This window comes from Haematobia irritans, chromosome 1 (genome assembly GCF_050003625.1).
Source record: "Haematobia irritans isolate KBUSLIRL chromosome 1, ASM5000362v1, whole genome shotgun sequence".
Lineage (NCBI taxonomy): Eukaryota > Metazoa > Arthropoda > Insecta > Diptera > Muscidae > Haematobia > Haematobia irritans.
Window position 1 is genome coordinate 209718419 of NC_134397.1, and position 25645 is coordinate 209744063.

Sequence of the window (25645 nt, forward strand, 5' to 3'; positions counted from 1 at the left end):
GTCCATTTGTATAAAATAATCCATCGATTAATTCAATTAATTCTAATATAAGAATTTCTGTTTTTTTTTTACAGAATAAAATACATTTGGAATTGTTTTAGTGTTGGTAAGTAAGGTTACCTATTTTTTATATTATTATTATCTTTGTAACAAATTATTGGAAATCACTTACACTTAAAACAAAGTATGTCCGGTTCCAAAGGTTTTGTCTTCACACTAATGATTTTGCTATTGATTCCGAGCCAAAGAAGCGGAGAATTGAAGTAAGCATACTTTTAATACATACTTCTCTTTTATATTTGAGTTTTGCGTGCCATATTCTAGGAAGCAAATTTTAATTTATTCGTTGCTTCGAATGTTGACTGAGACTGCGTCTCAAATAGTGCATCCATTTAGTTGTCTTTCAATGCGTCAACTGAAGCGGACTTGTCTGCATAGACACGAGCTTTAGTATAGCCCCAAAAGAAATGATCTAAAGACGTCAGTTGGCACGATCTAGGTGGTCAATTGATCGGTGCCGAATGCGAAATAAAATGTTCACCGAACAGCAAGTTAATAACACCATTGTGGTAGTGACAACGTCTTGTTGAAACCACGTGTCATGTAAGGCAAACTCTTGCATTTTGTGTAAAAAAGTTCATATTTAATGAAATACGGTCCAATGATGACATCGCAACTGTAGCTTTTTCTGAATGCATTATTGGCTTTTGCAATGTTTCAGGCTGATCTTTACTCCAAAATCGGCAATTTTGGTTATTTACGTATCCATTGAGCCAAAAATGAGCTTGTAGCCACTAAAAACGAGTAATTGTTTAATATCTGTCATTTGCTCAACGAATTTATTCTATGATTTCAACGAATCATAAATCTTGCCAACTTTGTCTTCTAAATTGTAAATTAGTTCATATGGAGTCTATGTTAAATACAAAGGCAGTCATCGGTTTATATAAAAGAATCTATAAATAATTATGAACCAATATGAACCAATTCGCCCAGGGGCTACACCTAAACGAAGTCCGATATAGCCCATTTGCAATACCATCCGAACTACTTCAAGCGTTGAATTTAGCGTGATTTCAATAAACGGACGTCGCTAGGTCGACTCCGAATTTCACCACGACCTTAAATATATCATAAGTCTAAAAACTCAATTTTACAGGAGAGCGAAAATAAAATTTAAGAGGTCACAAAAACTTCTGTAGAAAACATCTGGAAAGTGTTTGATATTTGTCTGAAAAATCTTTTCCATAGCTTATTCTTTCTATTTCACCAAATTCACCTAGCACCACCCAATCCAGAGAAAATTAGCAATTACTGACTTGTATTGTTTTGTCAAATAAAGTTTTATTAAAAACAAGTAAGGAAAGTCTAAAGTCGGGCGGTGCCGACTATATTATATCCTGCACCACTTTGTAGATCTAAATTTTCAATACCATATCACATACGTCAAATGTGTTGGGGGCTATATATAAAGGTTTGTCCCAAATATATACATTTAAATATCACTCGATCTGGACAGAATTTGATAGACTTCTACAAAATCTACAGACTCAAAATTTAAGTCGGCTAATGCACTAGGGTGGAACACAATGTTAGTTAAAAAAATATGGGAAACGTTTAAATCTGAAGCAATTTTAAGGAAACTTCGAAAAAGTTTATTTATGATTTATCGCTCGATATATATGTAATAGAAGTTTAGGAAAATTAGAGCCATTTTTACAACTTTTCGACTAAGCAGTGGCGATTTTACAAGGAAAATGTTGGTATTTTGACCATTTTTGTCGAAATCAGAAAAACATATATATGGGAGCTATATCTAAATCTGAACCGATTTCAACCAAATTTGGCACGCATAGCAACAATGCTAATTCTACTCCCTGTGCAAAATTTCAACTAAATCGGAGTTAAAAATTGGCCTCTGTGGTCATATAAATGTAAATCGGGCGAAAGCTATATATGGGAGCTATATCTAAATCTGAACCGATTTCAACCAAATTTGGCACGCATAGCAACAATGCTAATTCTACTCCCTGTGCAAAATTTCAACTAAATCGGAGTTAAAAATTGGCCTCTGTGGTCATATAAATGTAAATCGGGCGAAAGCTATATATGGGAGCTATATCTAAATCTGAACCGATTTCAGCAAAATTTGGCACGCATAGCTACAATGCTAATTCTACTCCCTGTGCAAAATTTCAACTAAATCGGAGCAAAAAATTGGCCTCTGTGGTCATATGAGTGTAAATCGGGCGAAAGCTATATATGGGAGATATATCTAAATCTGAACCGATTTCAACCAAATTTGGCACGAATGGCTACAATACTAATTCTACTCCCTGTGCAAAACTTCAACCAAATTGGGGTAAAACTCTGGCTTCTGGGACCGTATTAGTCCATATCGGGCGAAAGATATATATGGGAGCTATATCTAAATCTGAACCGATTTCAATAAAATTTGGCACACTTGACTATAGTACTCGTTGTTCTTCTTGTGCAAAATTTTAAGTAAAATAGGGTAAAAATCTGGCTTCTGGGGCCATATAAGTCCATATCGGGCGAAATATATAATGGGAGCTATATCTAAATCCGAACCGATTTTTCCAAAATCAATAGGGATCTATTCCGAGCCAAAACACATACTTGTGCCAAATTTGAAATCGATTGGACTAAAACTGCGACCTAGACTTTGATTACAAAAATGTGTTCACGGACAGACGGACATCGCTATATCGACTCAAGAGCCCACCCTGAGCATTTTTGCCAAAGACACCATGTGTCTATCTCGTCTCCTTCTGGGTGTTGCAAACATATGCACTAACTTATAATACCCTGTTCCACAGTAACATGTCTCTGTTTACAGTGTTTTGTCGCATTGAACCCTGACTAAAAACAACACGACTGAAGTTAGGTTAGGTGGTAGCCCAATGTATCAGGCTCACTTAGACTATTCAGTCCATTGTGATACCACAGTGGTGAACTTCTCTCTTATCACTGAGTGCTGCCCGATTCCATGTTAAGCTGAATGACAAGGGACCTCCTTTTTATAGCCGAGTCCGAACGGCGTTCCACATTGCAGTGAAACCACTTAGAGAAGCTTTGAAATGTCACCAGCATTACTGAGGTGGGATAATCCACCGTTGAAAAACTTTTTGGTGTTCGGTCGTAGCAGGAATCGAACCTACGACCTTGTGTATGTAAGGCGGGCATGCTAACCATTGCACCACGATGGCTTCCTAGCACAACGGAAGTTAAATGTGCCTTTATTTGGATCTGTTATCCGACAAAACACAATGACTCGACATTTGTTGTTTTGTAAAAAAACGAAATTAGTCAATTACAAAAACCTTATGTGGACTTATGTTGTTTTGTGAAAAATATTATACAAATATCTCGAATGAATTTAACAACATATGATGAGACATTTTTTTTTTGCAAAAGTAAATTTAAAAATTCGAAAGATATGTTGTTTTTCACGATTCTAAACATCTGTGAAGACAGAAAGATGCGCATTCAAAAACTGCACACAACATAAAATTTCTTAACATTTGTCCTATCTCGACTTATGGGGTTTCGTCATAATTTCACACATATATTCTTAATGGGGTCTAAGACCAATATTTCGATGTGTGACAAACGCAATGAAAAATGAATATACCCCCAATCCTATGGTGAATGATATAACCATAGGAACTCATTTCGTGTCTATATGTTTTTCCTAGTTTAATGCATTATTGAAAAGCAAGGAAACGTTTTTAGAGTCCTATGTTGCGTATGATGTTTGACAAATTCCCATTTGTAACTCATACGCAGGGTTGAACATGGCTGTAGACAGACAACAGCACAATAAACCACTGTTGCCATTCGAGCCAAAAATAATACACCAAAATTTGGAGAAAATTTTACCAAAAAACTTACCAAACAAAAAATGTTATTTGAATAGAATATTTTATCAAAATTGTATTTCTATAGAAAATTTTGTCAACATTTTATTTCTATAGAAAATTTGGTCAAAATTTTATTTCTATAGAAAATTTTCCCAAAATTTTATTTTCCTAGAAAATTGTGTCAAAAATTTATTTCTATAGAACATTTTGTCACAATTTTATTTCCATAGAAAATTTTGTCAATATTTTATGTTTATAGAAAAGTTTATCAAATTTTGTCAAAATTTTATCTCTATAAAAAATATTGTCAACATTTTATTTCTATAAAAAATTTTGCCAAAATTGTATTTCTATAGAAAATTTTATCATTTTTTTTATAGAAAATGTTATCAACATTTTATTTCTATAGAAAATTTTCTCAAAATTTTATTTCTATAGATAATTTTGTCAAAATTTAATTTCTATAGATAATTTTGTCAAAATTTTATTTCGGGAGAAAATTTTGTCAAAATTTTATTTCGGGAGAAAATTTTGTCAAATCTTATTTCTATAGAAAATTTTCTCAAATTTTAATTTCTATAGAAAATTTTCTCAAAATTTTATTTCTATAAAAAATTTGTCAAAATTTTATTTCTATAAAAAAATTGTCAAAATTTTATTTCTATAAAAAATTGTCAACATTTTATTTGTCTAGAAAATTGTCCCAAAATTTTATTTCTATAGAAAATTTTCTCAAAATTTTATTTCTATAGAAAATTATCGCAAAATTTAATTTCTCAAAAATTTTGTCAAAATTTTATTTCTATAAAAAATTTTTCAAAATTTTATTTCTCTAGCAAATTTTATTTCTATAGAAAATTTTCCCAAAATTTTACTTCTATAGAAAATTTGGTAAACATTTTATTTCTTTAGAAAATTTTGTCAAAATTTTATTTTTATAGAAAATTTTGTCACAATTTAATTTCTATAGAAAATTTTCGCAAAATTTTATTTCCATAGTAAATGTTGTCAACATTTTATTTCTATAGAAAATTTTCTCAATTTTTTTATAGAAAATGTTATCAACATTTTATTTCTATAGAAAATTTTCTCAAAATTTTATTTCTATAGATAATTTTGTCAAAATTTAATTTCTATAGATAATTTTGTCAAAATTTTATTTCGGGAGAAAATTTTGTCAAAATTTTATTTCGGGAGAAAATTTTGTCAAATCTTATTTCTATAGAAAATTTTCTCAAATTTTAATTTCTATAGAAAATTTTCTCAAAATTTTATTTCTTTAAAAATTTGTCAAAATTTTATTTCTATAAAAAAATTGTCAAAATTTTATTTCTATAAAAAATTGTCAAAATTTTATTTGTCTAGAAAATTGTCCCAAAATTTTATTTCTATAGAAAATTTTCTCAAAATTTTATTTCTATAGAAAATTATCGCAAAATTTAATTTCTCAAAAATTTTGTCAAAATTTTATTTCTATAAAAAATTTTTCAAAATTTTATTTCTCTAGCAAATTTTATTTCTATAGAAAATTTTCCCAAAATTTTACTTCTATAGAAAATTTGGTAAACATTTTATTTCTTTAGAAAATTTTGTCAAAATTTTATTTTTATAGAAAATTTTGTCACAATTTAATTTCTATAGAAAATTTTCGCAAAATTTTATTTCCATAGTAAATGTTGTCAACATTTTATTTCTATAGAAAATTTTCTCAATTTTTTTATAGAAAATGTTATCAACATTTTATTTCTATAGAAAATTTTCTCAAAATTTTATTTCTATAGAAAATAATGTTAAAATATTATTTCTATAGAAAATTTTATAATTTTTTTTATAGAAAATGTTATCAATATTTTATTTCTATAAAAAATTTTGTTAAAATTTTACCTCTATAAAAAATTGTGTCAAAATTGTATTTCTATAAAAAATTTTGTCAAGATTTTATTTCTATAGGAAATTTTCCAAAGATTTTATTTCTATAGAAAATTACCCAAAGATTTATTTCTATAGAAAATTTTGTCAAAATTTTATTTCTATAGATATTTTTCCAAATTTTATTTCTATGAAAAAAAAAATTGTCAAAATTTTATTTCTATAGAAAATGTTCTATAAAATGTTCATATTTGAATAGAATATTTTGTCAAAATTGTATTTCTATAGAAAATTTTGTCAAAATTGTATTTCTATAGAAAATTTTCCTAAAATTTATTTTCTCAAAATTTTATTTCTATAGAAAATTTTGTCAACATTTTATTTCTATAGAAAATTTGGTCAAAATTTTATTTCTATAGAAAATTTTCCCAAAATTTTATTTCTCTAGAAAATTTTGTCAAAAATTTATTTCTATAGAAAATTTTCTCAAAATTTATTTTCTATAGAAAATTTTCTTAAAATTTTATTTCTATAGAAAATTTTGTCACAATTTTATTTCCATAGAAAATTTTGTCAAAATTTTATGTTTATAGAAAAGTTTATCAAATTTTGTCAAAATTTTATCTCTATAAAAAATGTTGTCAAAATTTTATTTCTATAAAAAATGTTGTCAAAATTTTATTTCTATAGAAAATTTTATCATTTTTTTATAGAAAATGTTATCAAATATTATTTCTATAGAAAATTTTCTCAAAATTTTATTTCTATAGAAAATAATGTTAAAATATTAATTCTATAGAAAATTTTATTATTATTTTTTTAATAGAAAATGTTATCAACATTTTATTTCTATAAACAATTTTGTCAAAATTTTATTTCTATAGAAAATTTTCTCAAAATTTTATTTCTATAAAAAATTTGTCAAAATTTTATTTCGGGAGAAAATTTTGTCAAATTTTATTTCTATAGAAAATTTTCTCAAATTTTAATTTCTATAGAAAATTTTCCCAAAATTTTATTTCTATAAAAAATTGTCAAAATTTTAATTGTATAGAAAATTGTCCCAACATTTTATTTCTATAGAAAATTTTCTCAAAATTTTATTTCTATAGAAAATTTTCTCAAAATTTAATTTCTCAAAAATTTTATCAAAATTTTATTTCTATAAAAAATTTGTCAAAATTTTATTCCTCTAGAAAATTTTATTTCTATAGAAAATTTTCCCAAATTTTACTTCTATAGAAAATTTGGTAAAAATTTTATTTCTTTAGAAAATTTTTTCAAAATTTTATTTTTATAGAAAATGTTGTCACAATTTAATTTCTATAGAAAATTTTCGCAAAATTTTATTTCCATAGTAAATGTTGTCAACATTTTATGTCTATAGAAAATTTTATCATTTTTTATTTCTATAGAAAATTTTCTCAAAATTTTATTTCTATAGAAAATAACGTTAAAATATTATTTCTATAGAAAATTTTATAATTTTTTTTATAGAAAATGTTATCAATATTTTATTTCTATAAAAAATTTTGTTAAAATTTTATCTCTATAAAAAATTTTGTCAAAATTGTATTTCTATAAAAAATTTTGTCAAGATTTTATTTCTATAGGAAATTTTCCAAAGATTTTATTTCTATAGAAAATTACCCAAAGATTTATTTCTATAGAAAATTTTGTCAAAATTTTATTTCTATAGATATTTTTCCAAATTTTATTTCTATGAAAAAAAATTGTCAAAATTTTATTTCTATAGAAAATGTTCTATAAAATGTTCTTATTTGAATAGAATATTTTGTCAAAATTGTATTTCTATAGAAAATTTTGTCTAAATTGTATTTCTATAGAAAATTTTCCTAAAATTTATTTTCTCAAAATTTTATTTCTATAGAAAATGTTGTCACAATTTTATTTCTATAGAAAATTTTGCCAAAATTTTATTTCTATAAAAAATTTTGTCAAAATTTTATTTCTATAGACATTTTTATCAAAATTTTATTTCTATAGAAATTTTTTTCAAAATTTTATTTCTATAGAAAATTTAATCATTTTTTTTATAGAAAATGTTATCAACATTTTATTTCTATAGAAAATTTTGTCAAAATTTTATTTCTATAGAAAAACGTGTTTGTGTCTGAGTGTTCTGAAGCGTTCTGTTATGGTGCCAATAGACCCATGTTCAACCCCCGGGCGAAGCGAATAAGTTTTGCAATTTGTAAAAATTAGTTAAGTCTAAACCGCCTCCTACGCCTATGGCTACCAACCAGCAAAAAAAAAGCGTCGCCAAAAAATTAGTGAAAATGTTGTTTTTGGGTCCGGAAGTGGTGCAAAGTTAGCGCAGAAGCAATGAATTTAACATCGGCATGTCATAGGACGGATGTCTACCATTTCGACAGCCGTTGCACTGAATTTGCGTCACTTCTTAAGGCGTGATCCGAATTCAGTGTTTTGAATGTGAATTAAAATTCTTTTTTAACATTTTGCCAAATAAATATTTTTTTTGGATTTTTAATGCATTCTAACGCTTGTCTGAAACGTTTGACCCCATAGGGAAATTGTCTAGCTACGCTAAAGGGGATAGTTATATCTAAATCTGAACCGATTTCGATAAAATTTTGCATGTAAAGCTAGAATGGTAATTCTACTCTCTGTGAAAAAATTTGAAACAAATCAGAGTAAAACTATTTTCTCTGTGGTATACGAGTATAAATCGGGCGAAAGATATATTTGTATCAAGTTTCAAGTTCATTGCCTGTTTCGTTGCTGACTTATCGGGTTTTGTCTGGGGTTTTTAACCTATATTTCGATGTCTTACAAATGGAATGACAAATTTTAGTATACCTCAAATCCTATGATAGAGAGTATAGGAAACACTAAAAAGAAGGACACCTTTTAAAGAACAAGCGAAGGGCATTTCATGCTCACATCCTGTTTTTGTTCTTCCCCGTTCCTCTTAAAACAAACAATCGCAATGGAGATTCATTCATTCTATTGAAATGTATGAGCAAATGTGAATATTAATATGGCTGTGGCTATGAATCACAAAAACAAACGAGCTAGATAAAATGAATGCGCTCTTAGACTATGGATCCTTTGTGGTTGAATCGGAGCAGAACGTGAGAAAACAAAAACTCAAACGTGGGCGTATGGGTTGAATTTTTATCCAAGATGGATATTAAAAAACAACAACAACAAAAACAATACTCATGCTGTTAATCTGTGTGTGTGTGCATTGTTTACGACACTCAAATTCTGCCACATTGTCTTGATGCCGGATGCGTCAAGTTGTTGCTCTTTTCTTTGTGGTTTGTTTTAGACCAACAATGACGACGACGAGGACGACGACGACGCAGTAACCCCTATTCCAAGTGACTTTAACGCATTTATATTTAAAAATACATTATTCATGTGCAGATGGTAGTACAAGACAACAAAACAAAAAGGAAAATGTGCGTTGTATAAAATTGAGAAGTGGTTTTGATTTTTCATGCTAACCAAAATAACAAATTGTCAATTTCTGTAGATTAAATTCTAGTATATCCTTCAGGCTATGCTATGCAATTTATTTTATTTCCCATCATTTTGTTAGTGTTTTTACACAGTGTTTACTAATATATCATTGAATAGAAAAAAATATTTTCGGGGGAAATTTTGGGGGACACATATAAATCTTCCAGACATTGAAAGAGTATTCCATAATGCGAATTCGAGTTCGATACATGGATTGCAGACTTTGATACAGTGTAGCTGATACACTCAAAAAACAATTAACTTGGATCCAAACATTTTGACCTTCTCTTAAAGATTTTGCTATCGATTCCGAACCAAAGATTCGATCTCTTTAAAATGAAATATAGGTTAGGATAGGTTAGGTGGCAGCCCGATGTATCAGGCTCACTTAGACTATTCAGTCCATTGTGATACCACATTGGTGAACTTCTCACATATCACTGAGTGCCGCCCGATTCCATGTTAAGCTCAATGACAAGGGACCTCCTTTTCATAGCCGAATCCGAACGGCGTTCCGCATTGCAGTGAGACCACTTAGAGAAGCTTTGAAATCCTCAGAAATGTCACCAGCATTACTGAGGTGGGATAATCCACCGCTGAAAAACTTTTTGGTGTTCGATCGAAGCAGGAATCGAACCCACGACCTTGTGTATGCAAGGCGGGCATGCTAACCATTGCACCACGGTGTCTCCCAAAAATGACATCTAGGATCAATTAAAAAAACAAGTAAGGAAAGTCTAAAGTCGGGCGGGGCCGACTATATTATACCCTGCACCACTTTGTAGATCTAAATTTTCGATACCATACCACATCCGTCAATTGTGTTGGGTGCTATATATAAAAGGTTTGTCCCAAGGTTAGGTTAGGTTAGGTTATGTGGCAGCCTGATGTATCAGGCTCACTTAGACTATTCAGTCCATTGTGATACCACATTGGTGAACTTCTCTCTTATCACTGAGTGCTGCCCGATTCCATGTTAAGCTCAATGATAAGGGACCTCCTTTTTATAGCCGAGTCCGAACGGCGTTCCACATTGCAGTGAAACCACTTAGAGAAGCTTTGAAACCCTCAGAAATGTCACCAGCATTACTGAGGTGGGATAATCCACCGCTGAAAAACTTTTTGGTGTTCGGTCGTAGCAGGAATCGATCCCACGACATTGTGTATGCAAGGCGGGCATGCTAACCATTGCACCACGGTGGTATGTATTTGTCCCAAATACATACATTTAAATATTACTCGATTTGGACAGAATTTGATAGACTTTTACAAAATCTATAGACTCAAAATTTAAGTTGGCTTATGCACTAGGGTGGAATACAATTTTAGTAAAAAAAAAATATGGGAAACATTTTAATCTGAAGCAATTTTAAGGAAACTTTGCAAAAGTTTATTTATGATTTTTAGCTCTATATATATGTATTAGAAATTTAGGAAAATTAGAGTCATTTTTACAACTTTTCGACTAAGCAGTGGCGATTTAACAAGGAAAATGTTGGTATTTTGACCATTTTTGTCGAAATCAGAAAAACATATATATGGTAGCTATATCTAAATCTGAACCGATTTCAATCAAATTTTGCACACTAGACTATACGACTAAATGTTATGTGTGTACAAAATTTCAAGCAAATCGGTATAAAATTCTGGCTGCTGGGTCCATATTAGTGCATATCGGGCGAAAGATATATATGGGAGCTATATCTAAATCTGAACCGATTTCTTCCAAAAGCAATAGGGTTCTATTCTGACCCAAATTAGGAACATGTGCCAAATTTTAAGGCGATTGGACTTAAATTGCGACCTAGACTTTGATCACAAAAATGTGTTCACAGACAGACTGACGGACGGACGGACAGACGGACATGGTTATATCGACTCAGGGACCCACCCTGAGCATTTTTGCCAAAGACAACATGTGTCTATCTCGTCTCCTTCTGGGTGTTACAAACATATGCACTAACTTATAATACCCTGTTCCACAGAGTGGCGCAGTGTATAATTAAAATTAGGATTCAGATCTCATTTATTGAATTTTCATTTTATTTTCGCGGTTTATTAATAAAGCTATTCATCTAAAAACAAATGCCAGTTCAAAAATCCAAATTGTAGCGGATACCTCAAAGTAAAAATTTTTTTTTATTCAAAAAAATTTAAACTAATGCTGCTAAATCCTCAAAATAAGTCTTAGCCCATATTTGAAGCTTTTTTATCTTAAATCTAATGATTCAATATTTCAATTAATTTAAGGACGATTTCTATAAATCAGAAATGTGTTTCTTTATTTTAAAGAAAATTTTCCTTAGTTCATAGACATGCGACTTTAACCCGATAATAATATCGGGTAGTAACTAATAGCTTGAAATTTGGGTAACATTGGTTAATAAATAAGAGTAATATGGCCAAGTTTGAGTAAATCGGGTGATGCATATATAGGGGGGCTATATCTTAATCTGAACCGATTTCTATTATTTTTTGGAGGCTTGTTTATACCATAGAAAATTCCATTGTGCCAATAACATCGGTTAATAAATGTATTGACTTCAAAAATAAGTTTATTAGGGGCAAAATTTTGCTGAACCGATTTGGATGATTCTTTGCACATATAATACGTACTATAGAAGATAACGTGAGTCTGTTAATAAAAATGGTTTTTATGACCAAATTTGGCAAAATCGGGCGATACATATATATGAGAGCTATATCTAAATCTGAACCAATTTCGATGAAATTTTGCACATTAAACAAGTGTTTAATAAGACTACTTTCTGCCGAATTTGATGACGATCGGTTTATAGAACAGCGCAATGTGACGCCATTTGTCGAGAACGGGCGATACGTATATATGGAAGCTATATCTAATTTGATCCGTTTGTTTCCAAATTCAATAGCGTTCTTTCTTGCGCCAAAAACCATTGTGTACCAAAATTTAAATTTACTACATAGTGTCAGCATATGATCTGTAACACTCATGCAAAAATTGGAACATATCGGTCAATAATTATATATAGCCCCCATATAAACCGATCCCCAGATTTGGCTTGCGAAGCCTCTAAGAAAAGCAAATTTCATCCGATCCGGCTGAAATTTGGTACATGGTGTTGGTATATGGTCTGTGCAAAACTTGGTCCATATCGGTCTATAATTATATATAGCACCCAATGTAAACCGATCCCCAGATGTGAACTCCGGAGCTTCTTAGAGGAGCAAAATTAATCCGATCCGGCTGTAATTTGGTACGTGGTGTTAGTATATTGTCTCTAACTACCATGCAAAAATTGGTCCATATCGGTCCATAATTATATATAGCCCCCATATAAACCGATTCCCAGATTTGGTTTGCGGATCCTCTCAGAGAAGCAAAGAAGCAAATTGCATCCGATCCGGCTGAAATTTGGTACATGGTATTAGTATATGATCTCAAAAATTGGTCCATATCGCTCCATAATTATATATAGCTGATCCCCAGATTTGAACTCCGGAGCCTCTTGGACGAACAAAATTCATCCGATCCGGTTGAAATTTGGTGCGTGGTGTTAGTATATGGCCGCTAACAACCATGCCAAAATTGGTCCATATCGGTCTATAGTTATATATAGCCGATCCCCAATCACACAAAAATTGGTCCATATCGGTTCATAATCATGGTTGCCACTCGAGCCAAAAATAATCTACCAAAATTTTATTTCTATAGAAAATTTTGTCAAAATTTTATTTCTATAGAAAATTTTGTCAAAATTTTATTTCTATATAAAATTTTGTAAAAATTTTATTTCTATAGAAAACTTTGTCAAAATTTTATTTCTATAGAAACTTTTGTCAAACCTAATTATATACGTATTTAATCGCCCTTTTTATACCCTCCACCATAGGATGGGGGTATATTAACTTTGTCATTCCGTTTGTAACACATCGAAATATTGCTCTAAGACCCCATAAAGTATATATGTTCTGGGTCGTGGTGAAATTCTGAGTCGATCTAAGCATGTCCGTCCGTCCGTCCGTCTGTCCGTCTGTCCGTCCGTCCGTCTGTCCGTCTGTCCGGCTGTCCGTCCGTCTGTGGAAATCACGCTAACTTCCGAACGAAACAAGCTATCGACTTGAAACTTGGCACAAGTAGTTGTTATTGATGTAGGTCGGATGGTATTGAAAATGGGCCATATCGGACCACGTTTACGTATAGCCCCCATATAAACCGATCCCCAAATTTGGCTTGGGGAGCCTCCCGGAGCAGCAAAATTCATCCGATCCGGTTGAAATTTGGTACGTGGTCTTAGTATACCGTCTCTAACAACCATGCAAAAATTGGTCCATATCGGTCTATAATTATATATAGCCCCCATATAAACCGATCCCCAGATTTGACCTCCGGAGCCTCTTGGAGGGGCAAAATTCATCGGATACTGTTGAAATTTGGTACCTGATGTTAGTTTACCGCCTCTAATAACCATGCAAAAATTGGTCCATATCGGTCCATAATTATATATAGCCCCCATATAAACCGATCCCCAGATTTGACCTCCGGAGCCTCTTGGAAGAGCAAAATTCATCCGATCCAGTTGAAATTTGGTACATGGTGTTAGTATATGGTCTCTAACAACCATGCAAAAATTGGTCCATATCGGTCCATAATTATATATAGTTCCCATATAAACCGTCCCCAGATTTGACGTCCGGAACCTCTTGGAGGAGCAAAAGTCATCCGATACGGTTGAAATTTGGTACATTTTGTCAATATATGGCCTCTAACAGCCATGTAAAAATTGGTCCATATCGGTCTTTAGTTATATATAGCCGATGACTTATTACACAAAAATTGGTCCATATCGCCAAAAATAGTCTACCAAAACTTTATTTCCATAGAAAATTTTGTCAAATTTTATTACTATAGAAAGTTTTGTCAAAATTTCATTTCTATAGAAAGTTTTGTCAAAAGTTTATTTCTATACAAATGTTTGTCAAAATTTATTTCCATAGAAAATTTTGTCAAAATTTTATTTCTATAGAAAATTTTGTAATCTACCAAAACTTTATTTCCATAGAAAATTTTGTCAAATTTTATTACTATAGAAAGTTTTGTTAAAATTTCATTTCTATAGAAAGTTTTGTCAAAAGTTTATTTCTATAGAAATGTTTGTCAAAATTTTATTTCTATAGAAAATTTTGTAAAAAATTTATTTCTGTAGAAAATTTTGTCAACATTTTATTTCTATACAAAATTTTGTCAAAATTTCATTTCTATACAAAATTTTGTCAACATTTTATTTCTATAGAAATTTTTGTCAAAATTGTATTGCTATAGAAAATTTTGTAAACATTTTACTTCCATAGAAAAATTTTTCAACATTTTATTTCTATAGAAAATTTTGTCAAGTTTTTATTCTATAGAAAATTTTGTCAAATTTTTATTTCTATAGAAAATTTTGTCAAAATTTTATTTCTATAGAAAATTTTGTCAAGGTTTCATTTCTATAGAAAATTTTGTCAAAATTTTATTTCTATAGAAAATTTTGTCAAACTAGATTATATACGTATTTAATCGCCTTTTTTTGTTTAATATATACCCCGTATGGGCTAACTTACAATTTAGAAGACAGTGTTAAAAAGTTTTACGATACCTTGCCATCGGCAAGTGTTATCGCAACCCAAGTAATTCGATTGTGGATGACAGCCTTTAGTAGAAGTTCCTACGCAATCCATGGTGGAGGGTACATAAGATTCGGCCTGGCCGAACTTACGGCCGTATATACTTGTTTAGTTTAATATATAACACGTATGGGAGCCACCGTGGTGCAATGGTTAGCATGCCCGCCTTGCATACACAAGATAGTGGGTTCGATTCCTGCTTCGACCGAACACCAAAAAGTTTTACAGCGGTGGATTATCCCACCTCAGTAATGCTGGTGACATTTCTGAGGGTTTCAAAACTTTTCTAAGTTCACTGCAATGTGGAACGCCGTTCGGGCTCGGCTACAAAAAGGAGGTCCCTTGTCATTGAGCTTAACATGGAATCGGACAGCACTCAGTGATAAGAGAGAAGTTCACCAATGTGGTATCACAATGGACTGAATAGTCTAAGTGAGCCTGATACTTCGGGTTCCCACCTAACCTAACCTAAGCATGGACTACCTAGCAATTTAGAAGACGGTGTTAGGAAGTTTTAAGATACCTTGCCATCGGCAAATGTTATCGCAACCGAAGTAATTCGATTGTGGATGACAGTCTTCAGTAGAAGTTTCTACGTAATCCATGGTGGAGGGTACATAAGCTTCGGCCTGGCCGAACTTACGGCCATATATACTTGTCTTTTTACGAGCGGTTTTTGCTCGATTTTTTTTTCAACACTTGTTTCGAGCCTCAGATTAATTTTCTGCACGGAAATTTACAGTTACTACTGAAACCTTGTTTCTTTGAGATAAATATACTAATATTTTGTATATTGTGGCAGACATCGGGCACCATTCATATTTTGTGAAAAATATTTCACTATTTTTAATGCAATGATGACGAGACAAGGAGAAAGGAATTAAGATTGGCTGTAAATGTTTTAAAAATCAATACTAACACTAGTAAAAGATGCTAAAAGGTCCTTGCCGGAAAATGCTCATTTCCACTGCCATTGATTTCGGCTTTTCGACGTGTAGACCCAAAACTTTTTCTTTTAATTTTGAGTTTTTTTGCTGCCAATACTACGCATGCAAACGACTTTTTCATATCTCAAACCGTCAGACTTCAATATGTCATTTCTATAATATAATTCGAATCATTTCTCTTATTTGCCAACAAAAACTCGAAAGATTTCAAAATTTTTAAACCTGAGTGTTTCGTAAAAAAAATCTCCCATTCATTCATTAGCAGTCAAATACAGACAGTTTTGCCATGGCATAAAACTGGAGATTTCCACAAACAATCACATGTAAAAATTTCCTATAACACTTAAAAACATTTTTAGTTTTACTCCACTAAAAACAATAAAACTCTTTAAAATTTCCCAAAAAAGTACACACAAAAAACCATAAAAGTAACTACGAAATACAAACATTTAACAAATTATATTTGTATATAGTTAAACTACTCTCCTTGAGTATTAGAACTAATACTAACATATTTTTTATTTTTATAAAAATATTTATCTAAAAAACAGTTTTTAATTTGAAGACAATTGCGCTGTTTTACTCTTGTTACCACCTATTAAAAGTTTTGTCAATATTAACGGCTGTTTGTGCATAAACAGGGTTGCCAACAGTAACAATTTATTTCGATTTTTATACCCTTCACCACTACTGTGGTACAGGGTATAATAAGTTTGTGCATTTGTATGTAACGCCAAGAAGGCAAAGTCTGAGACCCATCGTTTAGTATACCGATCGTCTTAGAATTAAATTCTGAGTCGATTTAGCGATGTCCGTCTGTCTGTCCGTCTGTCTGTTGATGTATTTTTGTGTGCAAAGTACAGCTCGCAGTTTTAGTCCGATTGTCCTAAAATTTGGTATAGGGTCCTGTTTCGGCTCAAAGACGATTCCTATTGATTTTGCAAAAAATCGGTTCAGATTTAGATATAGCTGCCATATATATACTTTTCACCGATCTGGTCATAATTGGCGTGTATATCAACCGATCTTCCTCAAATTCCGTACATCCGAATATTTTATGAGTCTCGAAAAACTTGCAAAATATCAGCCAAATCGGTTCAGATTTAGATATAGCTCCCATATATAGCTTTCGCCCGATTTACACTCATTTGTCCACAGAGGCCAATTTTTTGTTCCGATTTAGTTGAAATTTTGCACAGGGAGTAGAATTAGCATTGTAGCTATGCGTGTCAAATTTGGTTGAAATCGGTTCAGATTTAGATATAGCTCCCATATATAGCTTTCGGCCGATTTACACGCAAATGACCACAGAGGCCAATTTTTTGCTCCGATTTAGTTGAAATTTTGCACAGGGAGTATAATTAGCATTGTAGCTATGCGTGCCAAATTTGGTTGAAATCGGTTCAGAATTAGATATAGCTCCCATATATATCTTTCGCCGATTTACACTCATATGACCACAGAGGCCAATTTTTAACTCCGATTTAGTTGAAATTTTGCACAGGGAGTAGAATTAGCATTGTAGCTATGCGTGCCAAATTTGGTTGAAATCAGTTCAGATTTAGATATAGCTCCCATATATAGCTTTCGCCCGATTTACACTCATATGACCACAGAGGCCAATTTTTAACACCGATTTAGATAACATTTTTCACAGGGAGTAGAATTAGCATTGTAGCTATTCGTGCCAAATTTGGTTGACATCGGTTCAGATTTAGATTTAGCTCCCATATATATGTTTTTCTGATTTCGACAAGAATGGTCAAAATACCAACATTTTCCTTGTAAAATCGCCACTGCTTAGTCGAAAAGTTGTAAAAATGACTCTAATTTTCCTAAACTTCTAATACATATATATCGAGCGATAAATCATAAATAATCTTTTTCGAAGTTTCCTTAAAATTGCTTCAGATTTAAACGTTTCCCATATTTTTTACTAACATTGTGTTCCACCCTAGTGCATTAGCCGACTTAAATTTTGAGTCTATAGATTTTGGAGAAGTCTATCAAATTCTGTTCACATCGAGTGATATTTAAATGTATGTATTTGGGACAAACCTTTATATATAGCACCCAACACATTTGACGGATGTGATATGGTATCGAAAATTTAGATCTACAAAGTGGTGCGGGGTATAATATAGTCGGCACCGCCCGACTTTAGACTTTCCTTATTTGTTTACTATCAATATGTTCGTTAGTAAACCCCATCTAGAAAATATTACAAATCTAAAGTTGAAAATTTGACTTTTTGCCGCTAAAATCGCGATTTCAGCCATAGTGCAATGTACCCACATGGGGCCAACCTTTTTTTCCAAAAAAGTTTCAGGTTTTTTATTTAACTCCTTTTATCTAGTCGTTACTGTGTCAATAAAAACCCATAAAATAAATTTTTGTTCGATAATCTCATTTTGGGCATAAATGGGTTAAATTTTGAAAAATTCGAACACTCGTAAATTATAATTTTCAACATTATCAAAAATAATTTCGTTGTAGTAGCTTTATTTCCCATTTAACGCCAAGAAGGACATATAACAAAATTTAAAACCATAACAACCATTAAAAACAAAATTAATAAGTAAATGTCCAACAATTTTTTGAAAATCTTATTTAGAAATAATTTCGGTGGAAAATTCAATTATATCGAAATTAAGTTGTAATGATTTTGTTTTTTTTTTTCAAAATTAATTTTTCCAAAATTTATCATCATAATTGAATTTTCGTAGAACAAAAAATATCCAATTCCCAGCATCCTGCAACTCGCATTCAGTTTTCAGCTAAATGATAGCAAATTCAATTTGAACAACATTGCTGGCGGCTAACAACGAAAACTTTGTCCTAAACTTCTTCGAAAATATCACAGTAAATTGGATTAATGTTTTATTTTTTGGGGGGTTTTTGTTTTGACCACAAAGTAGAGATTGTAAAATGTCCAATCAGTGTAAGTAAACATGGAAAAGTTACAGGACAAAAAAACAAATATTTTAAATTTCGCATTAAACGAGATAGAATATCCTTCAAGGCATTGCGACACTTGCTCATGTCTGTGGCTCCATTCTAAACACACTTGGTGGCAAGGTATTTTAGCCAGAGCAAGGGGGGGTGTTATGTTGGGTAATTTTACTTTGCGAAATAACCTCCAATGGCTAAAAAAGATGCTTCCGTATGTGCATACATATAACACTAACGTGACACCATGACACTTAAGAAGGTCCTGAGAGTTGGATACATTGCTCTAAGTGGCTCATGGATAAATCTCATGTGGAGATAAATGCAAGTGATGGAATGAGTGCAATTGCATCAGCAGCACCTTAACAGAACCATAAATTATTTAAATTTATGTTTACATAAAACAATCGAAATGAAAAAAATTCTTGTGCACAGAGAGAAATTATATATCATTGAAAACAAAAATTGAAAATTGTTGTACTTTGGTGTAACGGTTAGCATGTACCCCTTGGACTCAAAAGGTCACAGTTTAAATCCCTCTCTAAAACAGGTTGTTTAACTTCGGTGTCTAAGTTTTGGTATCTCCATAAATTTTGTATAACGCTGTGATGCATATCAATTCCCAGTAAAATCATTGTTATTCTAAAGGCACAACTTTAAAAGCACTTACAAAAATGTCCTCCCAAAGATGTTATTTATTTCATCTACACAAGAAGTTCCTTTAAATCAATTTTTTATAGTTCGCGTTTTTGCATATTTTTAGTGGATAATTTAACTTTTATTTTTGTAAAACAGAGTAAAAAATTATAAAATGGTACATACAAATTATTAAAATTTTATAGGAAAAATGATAAATCCATTCTAGAAAAATTGCGAAATTTTGCAAAAATTTTGAGTTGAAACGTTTCAGTAAGGCCTTTGAATGTATTAAAAATCATAAAAAAAATTATAAAAATTATTTATTTGGCAAAATATCACAAAATTTTTTTATCCAAAAACCTGAACAGTGTGGCCAGTATTTTTCCGACCCTTCTCCCCAAATCACGAAGTTTTCATCCCCAAAAATCCTTAATGATTTTTTTAATTTTTTTTATTATAAAAACAAATAATAATGAAAATCAGAAAATTTTAAAAATTGACAAACATATATCATTTTTGTTATACCAGCATCTACAATAAGATCAAGACTTGGAAACACAATACCAGGAGACCGATGATCGTCATCCAAACGCTCGGGAAATGAAAATGGGATTTCGTTCACCATCTATTTATGAATAAAAATTTCCTTCCAAATGCTGGAGATATGAAAATGGGAGTCGGTCACCTTGTATTTATTTACTTCTAAATATTCAAGTAGTAAAATTGGGTTCCCAAAGTTGGTAGAATTCTACCAGAAATGGTAGATTTTTTATTATTTGATAGATTGGTAGAATTTTTAATTTTTTGGTAGATTTTGCAAAGAGGTATTTCATAAATTTTCTATAGAAATAAACTTCTGACAAAATTTTCTCTATAGAAATAAAAATTTGTCTATATACAAAAAAATAGAGAATTTTTCTACATAGAAATACAATTTTGACAAAATATTTTACAGAAATAAAATTTTGACAAAATTTTCTATATAGAAATAAAGTTTTTACAAAATTTTCTAGAGAAACAAAATTTTTTATAGAAATAAAATTTTGACAACATTTTCCATAGAAATAAAATTTTGACAAAATTTTCTATAGAAATAAAATTTTATTCATAAAAAAGATTAAATAAATAAAATAAAAATATAAAAAAAATATTGAAAAAATATTCTATAGAAATAAAATTTTGACAAAATATTCTAGCAAAATAAAGTTTTTACAAAATTTTCTAGAGAAATAAAATTTTGACAAAATTTTCTATAGAAATAAAATTTTGACAAAAAAAATATTTTATTATATATTTTATTTATAAAAAATATTAAACCGATTTCTCGGAAAATTCCCCACAAAAATCCCCAAATTTATGGAAATTCCCCACCAAATCCCCAAGTCCACCACAAATTTTACAGAAATAAAATTTTGACAAAATTTTCTATATAGAAATAAAATTTTGTCAAAAGTTTTCATAGAAATACAATTTTGACTAAATTTTCTATAAAAATACAATTTTGAGAAATTTTCTATATAAAATAAAATTTTCTATACAAATAAAATTTTGAAAAAATTTTCTATAAAAATACAATTTTGACAAAATATTCAAATATTTTTACAAAATTTTCTGTAGAAATAAAATTTTGACAAAATTTTCTATAGAAATAAAATTTTGACAAAATGTTCTATAGAAATAAAATTTTGACAAAATTTTCTATAGAAATAAAATTTTATTTATAAAAAGATTAAATAAATAAAATAAAAAAATAAAGATTGAAAAAATTTTCTATAGAAATAAAATTTTGGCAAAATTTTCTGTAGAAATAAAATTTTGACAAAATTTTCTAGAGAAATAAAATTTTGGCAAAATTTTCTATAGAAATAAAATTTTGACAAAATTTTCTAGAGAAATAAAATTTTGACAAAATTTTCTATAGAAATAAAATTTTGACAAAATTTTCAATAGAAATATTTTATTATATATTTTATTTATAAAAAAGATTAAACCGATTTCTCGGAAAATTCCCCACAAAAATCCCCACCAAATCCCCAAGTCTCCAACTCAGAAAGTTCGTCCCCATTCATTAAAAAATATCCCCAATTTGGGGAAAATCCCCAATACTGGTGATGGGTGAATCATCTTTATCATTTCTATATTTGTCGGATATTATTGTCCAAATCAATGATGAACACTGATGAGGGGGCAACATTTCACCATTGTCGAAAAAGTCTTAGCCAAGCTGAGTAAATTTATAAATTAGCGCTTGAGCCCCCAAAATAGAACCCTGTGTCGGTTTCTAGGCCAAATGCTCCATTTCCCCCCTATAGTCTGCCGCGAAATAAAGATGAGATTTTTTTAATTTTACGATTCTCTGGGCTTGGTATTCAATGCGTCCCAAGTCCCCATTTCAAAAATGTTGTCCCCATCCTCGAAAAAATATCCCCATTTTAGGGGAAAAATCCCCAATACTGCTAACACTGTCCCTCAATTCGGAGCACACCTTAAGAAGTGATGCAAATTCAGTGCAACGGCTACTGAAAATGCAACGGCTACCATATACTAACACCATGTACCAAATTTCAGCCGGATCGGATGAAACTTGCTTCTCTTAGAGGCTCCGCAAGCCAAATCTGGGCGTCGGTTTATATAGGGGCTATACGTAAAAGTGGTCCGATATGGCCCATTTTCAATACGTCCGACCTACATCAATAATAACTACTTGTGCCAAGTTTGACGTCGATAGCTTGTTTCGTTCGGAAGTTAGCGTGATTTCAACAGACGGACGGACGGACATGCCTAGATCGACTCAGAATTTCACCACGACCCAGAATAATATATATATATATATATATATATATATATATATATATATATATATATATATATATATAGTTTATGGGGTCGAAGAGCAATATTTCGATGTGTTACAAACGGAATAATAACCCACCCCATCCTAAGGTGGAGGGTATAAAAATATAAAATGTCAGCTATAATGTTCACATTATAACAGACACTTCAAAGTAAAAAATATTTTCTTAATGTCAAAAAAAAACTTAAACCAAAGATGCATAATCCTCAAAATGCTTGCAGCCTTTCTATACCCTCCATCATAAAATTGGGGGTATATTAACTTGGACATACCGTTTGTAAAACATTATTCTAAGACCCTATAAATTATATATATTCTGGGTCGTGGTGAAATTCTGAGCCGTTTTGTTCTTTATTTTAACTACCCAGGAGGTTCGTCTGATTCAATTTTGTAAAACTCGTCTTTTTCGTATTTTTAATGAGTAATTTTAATTTTTTGCTTAAAAATTGAGTAAAAATTAAAACATGTATATACAGCACTAAGTTCGGCCGGGCCGAATCTTAAATACCCACCATCATGAACCAAATATTTAGGTTTCCTTTGAAATTTCAGGAGGGCTTGAGGACTTGAGGACACTTCCCGAAGATAAATTTAAGATTTCACCTATGAGGACTATATCAGATTCTGGATTTATAAGAACCATTTTTGTTTGAGTTTTAGAGGAATCATTAACATCTCTTGTAAGTGTGCAAGAAAATTATAAAGTAACGTCTTGATTTGAAATCTTAAATCTGTAGAAGTAAAATCTGGAAATTTTACATAGAGTTTCAAGCAATTTTCATGATCAGTGCGCCTTCTACACCCTCAAAAAGTGAAGTCGGTCTATATGGAGGCATTACCAAAAGGACCGATAAAAACTTAATCCGATACACGTATTTGTGAGCCTAAAATACCAGAATATTTACAATTTCAGGCAAATCAGATAAAAACTACGGTTTCTAGAAACCCAAGGAGTTAAATCGGGAGATCGTTCTTATGGAGGCTATACTAAAATATGGACCGATACTCACCGTTTTCGGCACACCTCTTTATGGCCCGAAAATGCCTCTAGATTTCCAATTTCAGGTAAATAATCGGTCTATATGGGGGCTATACCAAAATATGGACCGATACTAACCATTTTCGGCACACCTCTTTATGGTCCTAAAATACCTCTAGATTTCCAATTTCAGACAAATTGGATAAAAACTACGGTTTCTATAAGCCCAAGACCCCAAATCGGGAGGACGTTTTATATGGGGACCATACCAAAACATGGACCGATATTCACAATTTTTGGCACACGTATTTGTGGTCCTACAATACCTCTAGATTTTCAATTTCGGGTAAATTGAATAAAAACTGCGGTTTCTATAAGCCCAAGAAGTAAAATCGGGAGATCGGTCTATATGGGGGCTATACCAAAACATGGACCGATACTCACAATTTTTGGCACACCTCTTTATGGTCATAAAGTACCTCTAGATTTCAAATTTCAGGCAAATTGGATAAAAACTACGATTTCTATAAGCCCAAGACCCCAAATAGGGAGGTCGGTTTATATGGGGACTATATCAAAACCTGGACCGATATAGCCCATCTTCGAACTTAACCTGCCTGCAGACAAAAGACGAGTTTGTGCAAAATTTCAGCACGATTGCTTCATTATTGAAGACTGTAGCGTGATTACAACAGACAGACAGACAGACAGACGGACATCTTTATATCGTCTTAGAATTTCTCCCTGATCAAGAATATATATACTTTATATAATCGGAAATCGATATTTCGATGTGTTACAAACGGAATGACAAACTTATTATACCCCCGTCACCATTCTATGGTGGTGGGTATAAAAAATGGCACAAATTAATTAAATTTTGTCGACAAAAATACTACATAGATTCTAGAAAAATTGCGAATTTTTGTAAATATTTGCAGACAAACTTTTAAGGCAAACCGTAGAATGCATTAAAAATTATATATTTTGCAATATATTATAACATTTCTAATTTAACATACAATACTCGGAATTCGGATCACACCTTAAGAAGTGATGCAAATTCAGTGCAATGGCTATTGAAATAGTTAACATATGTCCTACGACAAACTCATGTAAAATGCACCACTTCCGGATACAAAAAGAACATTTTCACTTCTTTTTTGGCGACGATTTTTGTACTTGGTGTTTTGTTTGGTTACATTTACTTTCTTAGCGGGTTGACGTTTTTGAAGAAACTGTGAATTCGCTATTTATTAGGATCTTCAATTTAGTTCAATACACAAAAGACTATATTACGTCTTTGGTTTAGGGTCTTATAATGTCAATTTGGCCCTTTTTCGCAATTGTTGTCTTTCACCTTTATTATTATCAACAATTTTTCAAAAACGTAACACCGTTACCATTTTCCCCATCGCACTTGCCTTGAATGAATGTTAATGTCTTGAATAGCTGTCAAATATCTTAACAAAGCTACGTAGACGTGATATTAAAAATTTAGAGAAACCCTGTCAAGAGAAACAAAGTAGAAGAAACAAAAAACGAAATGAATAGAAATTCCTTTTTATTTTCAATTTAATAAATTACAATTTCTTCACGAAACAAAACGGGGTCTTTTGGGTACTTTCTCACATTTTTTTCGCTTCGTTATTAAGCGCCTTTCTGTTCCGTTCCATTGTTTTGGCATTGTTGTTACTGGCTAATGTTATTGCAATTTAAATAATTAAATAAAAATGAGTATTCAAAGTCCCCTCAGAACATTAAACTAATTTGTCTTGGTCTACTCTCCTAGTCACTCAAGACCGCGAATAGAACGAATACAAGAACAAAGATAAAAACAAATCAATGACAAGCAGTCAGGGGAGAGTGGGAGGAGCAAAGAAAGTTAAGGTCGCCACAATTCGGTCATAAAAACTGAATAACAACCACAACAACAACTACAAAAACGAAATAATGGCAGTAAAGTTAAATGGTCAAAAGTTCATATGGGAACTTTTTATCAAGACCAAGAAGCAGGATACACTCGCTGTCTAAGCTTAAAAGACTATTGACGTAATATCAAAGAAAATCCCGCACAAATATAACAGCTTAAATGTTTAAAAATATTTTTATATGTCTGCTAAAGATAGACAAAGACAACGCCATAAAATGTTAGATAATCCCTTTGGATTATATTTGGAAACATTTATAATTATTTAGTTGAGTAGATGACATGACATGAAGCCCATTTACATACGAAGATGACGTTATGGAAGTAATACTACATTCAGCAGTTACAATATTATTGATCACAAGGGACAGATTCATAATGGGTTGGAAAGAGTTATCATTATAGGACTTTTGAAAACTGAACTTTATATGCTCAATA

At 31.1% G+C, this 25645-nt stretch overlaps 1 protein-coding gene across 1 annotated transcript in view; it reads left to right on the forward strand.

Moving 5' to 3' along the window:
- The window catches only part of Pde6 (phosphodiesterase 6), a 474642-nt gene that overhangs the window by 288942 nt on the left and 160055 nt on the right, over window positions 1-25645 (forward strand). Inside the window, exon 4 of the mRNA XM_075292702.1 lies at window positions 75-106. The gene's annotated coding sequence lies outside the window, so the exon portion shown is untranslated. The remainder of the gene's footprint in view (window positions 1-74; window positions 107-25645) is intronic.